This window comes from Schistocerca nitens, chromosome 10, assembly GCF_023898315.1.
Source record: "Schistocerca nitens isolate TAMUIC-IGC-003100 chromosome 10, iqSchNite1.1, whole genome shotgun sequence".
NCBI lineage: Eukaryota > Metazoa > Arthropoda > Insecta > Orthoptera > Acrididae > Schistocerca > Schistocerca nitens.
Genome location: NC_064623.1, coordinates 29,355,202 through 29,360,849, shown reverse-complemented (window position 1 = coordinate 29,360,849; position 5,648 = coordinate 29,355,202).

The following is a 5,648-nucleotide window of genomic DNA, read 5'->3' as shown; positions in this document are numbered from 1 at the left end:
TTGTATTCATGTATTTCCCCTCTGGCAATAAATTCTGAAATATTATTTTTAATATAGAGTACAGACACATAGATGTATAAATTTATAATTATGAGTACTCTGAGTCTGAAAAAAAAAAAAAAAAAAGAGGACGACAGTGCTCCCTATGACCTCTTTTACGTATTATGCTTAAGACTTTTTTTTGTAATTTCAAGATGTTCTTGATGTGAGGGCAGTGTCCACATATAATCAGACCATATGAAATATATGACTGGAATAGCCCAAAGTATGTCACCCTAAGGTACTCCAAGCTTACTACTTCCCTTAGTTTCAAGATAAGGTATGCCACCCGAGATATTTTTTCACATATGTGAGTGACATTTTCCTCCCAATAGAGGTTAGAGTCAATGTGAATACCTAACAGTTTTACCGACTTATTGCCTACTTCATTTGATGTTCCCATTAAAAGTTGTTGGGCTTTATCAGGACTGCACAGGAGCTTATTGGCTGCAAATCAGTCCAGGGCCTTATCAAGTGTTTCTTTTGTTAGTTTATTCAGATCTGAAATGTTCTGATGAGTGGTAAGTAGTGTTGTATCGTCAACATAACACACGACAGGATGGGCTATGGTTTTAGGTAAATCATTAATAGCTACAATGAAGAAGAAAGGTCCAAGGATAGACCCTTGTGTTACACCTGTGCTGATTTCCATTACACAAGAACTTACATTTCTGACTGAAATGAATTGTTTTTGGTTACTTAAATAAGAATTTATCACAGCTAAAGTGCTCCCTCTCACTCCATAAAACTCTAGTTTCCCCAGTAGTACGTCAACAGGAATGCAATTGAAAGCTTTGCTTAGGTCACATAATACCAGTGATACCATGTTATTGTTTTCAAAAGCTGTTAATGTTTGGTCAATGATTTCCAAGATGGCCCCTGTTGTGTTTTTCCCTTTGCGAAAACCAAACTGATTGCTACATAGGATATTGTGTTTTTCAAAGAAGCTGCTTATTTGTGTGTGTATCAGTGCCTCAAATATCTTTGTGAATATTGGAACAATGGAGGCTGGTCTGTAGCTTTGGGGAAGATGTTTGTCCCCCTTTTAAAAACTGGGACAACATTTGATACCTTAAGTACATCTGGAAAAACTCCAAACTCTACACATTTATTAAAAATAAAAGCTAATGGTTTGGTGATTGAATGTATTGTCTTTTTAATTATATTATTTGATTGCTAAAACAGTCAATACTTTTGGAACCTGAAAATTTGGATACAGCTTTTATAACATCAGCAGGTGTGACAGTCCTCCATTGAAATACCAGATTAACAGGCAGTGGTGTTCGAACAAGTTCCACTGCAGATGAATTTGTTGCTTTAATACTCTTACTTATGTCTTTAACTGAGTTTTAAAAAGTATTGATTTAGTTTCTCAGGTTCAAGCGGAGCAGTTTCTGTACATTTTGGTGTAGTCTCTTGTTTTATTATCTGCCATGCTGCCTTGCATTTATTGGAAGCCCTTCCTATGTAGTTTCTACTGCTTGCTTTTTTGCCAGAAGTAGTTTAGCTTCCTAGTATTTTTTGCATTTCAGATATGACCTATGAATGTTCACACTCTGTTCTGCTCCTTGGTTAGCAGCTTGCTTATGCCTCTGGCGCAGCATATGCATCAAACTTAGTTCCAAGTTTTGCTTTGTCAAGATCATTTATAGATTTTTAAATTTTAGTGTTTAAGTTCCCCAACATAAACACTATTTCCTCATCAATTCTGTCATTCACAATATGTTCTTTTCTTGCAGTTTTAGTTATCACTTCACTTATATCTTCACACTTGAATGAACTACTCTTTTCCTTTGCGTCTCTGTTTCAACTCTATTATTTACAGGTACTGAATACACTGGCTCACTTTCCCTCTAATATCTTACAGAGCACTGTGTTGAAGATAGCAAGTGCTGTTGAGGTGATGTATGTTATTCCATTTAATTTATAAACAAGTGATCATATTTACTGGAATTTTTTAAATTCATGATATGAGTTATAAAGGTTCAAATTGAGCACTATTACATAAGCCATAAATGTAAATAAGGCTTCTATTACAAAAAAGGTAAATGCAGGACATAACAAAGGATGCTCTGCCTACACCCTACAATACAACAGCCTGGAATATCAAACTAAAAGAAAAAAATAAATAGCGGTATACCCACAGAACCCAAGAGAATTGGCAAGACTTTTCAGAAATACAGAAGCAAAGCATTTGCGTGGATTAAATGCATATGTCAAGCAGTGAATTCATACAAAATAAGTGGAACTTCTATAGAATATCTTCAGAAAAGCTAATGAAATAAAAGCTACCCAGTACATGTTTCCGTTGCTGAGATGAAACATTATACAAATGTAAAGGCTAATCATGATATCATAATCATTTGGTAAAGAAGCTTCATATCTGTGAAACTCCTGCACAAAAATTGCAGGTCAAGAATTCCATCCCAACAAAACAGTTCCCCCGACAAGGTATGACCGTGTCGACCAGTCAGTTAATTTAGTGAGTAGTGGCCTATCACTCCTATTTCATTTGCTGCCTTCATTCGTCATCTACCTCTGAAATCATAGCTGCCAGCAAAGTGACCTTAGCCACATTTAACATTCATTTTTATTACGTATGTTTAAACAATCATTATGTAGCTTGCATTCTCACTCTTGATCTGATTTTGATGCAGTACCAGAGGAATTCTGGCAGATGTGGGTTTTATGGTGAGATCCAAGAGGACTCAAGGGGTTTGGTGGAAGGAGTATTATTTCCCGTGTGTGGTCAGATCACTGATTGGCTAGCACTGGATGGGTGACCGTTGGGTTCTGCTGAGCACTGTTGGCAAGTGGGTTGCACTCAGCCCTTGCGAGGCCAATTGAAGAGTTAATTGGTTCAGAAGTCATGGCTCTGGCCACAAAAACTGATACTGGCCAGGTAAGCAGTGTGCTGACCACATCCAGTGACGCCTTTGAGCTGAGGATGACAAGGCAGTCGGTCAGAACCATTGGGCCTTCCGAGATCTGTTCGGACAGACAGACTTCCCCCCCCCCTCCCCCCCTCCCCCCCTCTCCCCCCACCCTCACCCCCCCACCCTGCCAAGAGTGAGGTCTTTTTTCTAAGTACATCCTTTTTTTTTCCATAAGACCATCTTGTTTTTCCATGTGCATCTGCGAATGTGCTTCTGTTTTCACTGTGAGCATCTTTTTTCTCTGTGCACAGCTTTATTTCGATGTGCACATTCTTTCTTTGTGTATGATTCCTTTTTACCGTGTGCACGCACATCATTGGTGTAAATATCATCTTTTACTGTGTACCTGTCTTTTTTGCCATATGCATCTTTTTTACCATATGCATCTTTTTACTGTATGTGCATCTTCTTATTCCATATGTATTACTTTTTCTGTGTTTGTATGTCTTTTTTTCCATGTCCACATCCTTTTTTTTCCACGTGCACATGTGTATGTCTATTTTTTCTGCGTGCGCATTATTTTTGCCTCGAGGTGCATATTCCTCTGTGTGCATCTGTGTGTGCTATTTTTATTACTTGTGTATCTTCTAATTTTTATAATATAATGTAATCAAATAGATAAAAATCTACTCAGCAAGTGGTAGCAGGGAAACACACTTAAAGAAGGTTATCAGACTAGCATATAAGGTAGAAAACAGACACCAGTTTGAACAAGACAGACAACAAAAAAGACTGACAAGTGAGTCAGGGGAGACTTGCTAGAAGGGATGAGAGGGAAAGACTAATTGTTGGGGACTGCAATGGACAAGACTTGAAAACCTGAGAGCTTAAAGGCAGAAGATAGTGTAATTACATAAAAAGGAATGATCAGACCAGCAGATAAGGTAGAAAGAAAACAGATGACAGTTTGAACAAGACAGATAACCAACAAAGACTGACAAGTAATATTGCAGGTCAGGGGAGACTTACGGGATGAGATAAAATGTAAATGTCGTGTGACTAGGGCCTCCCGTCAGGTAGACCGTTCGCCGGTTACAAGTCTTTCGATTTGCCGCCACTTCGGTGACTTGCACGTTGATGGGGATGAAATGATGATGATTAGGACAACACAACACCCAGTCCCTGAGTGGAGAAAATCTCCGACCCAGCCAGGAATCAAACCCGGCCCTTTAGGATTGACATTCAGTCGCGCTGACCACTCAGCTACCGGGAGTGGACACCGGATGAGATGAGAGGGAAAGACTGTTTGTTGGGGACTGCATGCAAGGAGATTTGAAGGCCTGAGGGCTTAAAGGTGAAAGATTAGATTAGATTAGTTTTTCATTCCACAGATCTGTGCTGAGGAGATCCTTGTGGATGTGGAACATGTCAATTTTTTTAAAGCTGAAATAACAATACTAATAGTATGAATATATACAATACATCATTTGTTTCTATTAAAAAATTCGTCAATGGGGTAGAAGGAGTTGGCCACTAGTAAGTCTTTCAGGCTCCTTTTAAACTGATCTTTATTTGTAACTAAATTTTTTATGTTTGCTGGCAAATTATTGAAGATGAGTGTTCCTGAGTAGTGGACCCCTTTTTGAACTAAAGTAAGTGCTTTTAAGTCCTTGTGCAGATCATTTTTGTTCCTGGTATTGTATGTATGAACTGAGCTGTTTGTTGGAAAAAAGAGATATATTATTTAGGACAAATTTCATTAAGGAGTAAATATACTGAGAGGCAGTAGTTAGTATACCCAGTTCTTTGAAGAGGTTTCTACAGGATGTCCATGAATTTACTCCACAAATAATACGTATTACACGCTTTTGGACTCTGAAAACTTTTGTTTGACTTGAAGAGTTACCCCAAAATATTATACCATATGACATTATGGAATGAAAGTAGGCAAAGTATGCAAGCTTTCTCATTTTTATTTTGCCTATGTCTGCTAACACTCAAATTGCAAATACAGATTTGTTAAGGCGTTTCTGCAGTTCTGTGGTGTGCTCCTCCCAACTGAATTTATTATCAAGAGGGTAATTACATAAGGAGGAACTGATTATTTTGATTGCTATTTTAATTTTCTTAGGCACGTTAGTTTTTTCCATGTATGTTGTGTTTTTTTTTTCTTTCTTTCTTTCTTTTTCTTTCTTTTCAGGGTGTGTGTTCATCCTTCATTGAAATGTGCCTGTATGCCTGTTTCTTCTTCATGTGCACTTCTTTTTCTGAATATGCATGTTTCTTTCTCTATGTGCACATCTTTTTTTTCTGTGTGAGCGTCTTTTTTTCTGTATGTCAAGAGAGGCTGTGTATGTGTGGCATTTTACCCTTGTGTGTCTCATATTTTTGTGTGTGTGTAGCTTTCTCCCATGTGTGTGTCCTGTTTTTGCATGTGCATGTGTTTCCCTGATTTCCCTGTGTGCATCTTTGTTTTACTCCCAATCACTGTCACATGCACATAAGAAATGATGGTTCTCAACATTTAAGACACTCTTTCAGTGGAGGTGTTAAAACTTCATTGCAGCTATTAAACAGCAGGCTTACTCTGATTTGGGGTGCTTTGGATTCTTACATACAATAGATGTTTTGATGTCCCAGCATATAACGTTAAATAATTTACTTAATAATTCACATTCTAAATTACATTATTACTAAAATATGGTTTTAACATCTCCTCTTTTGTCTATGCCT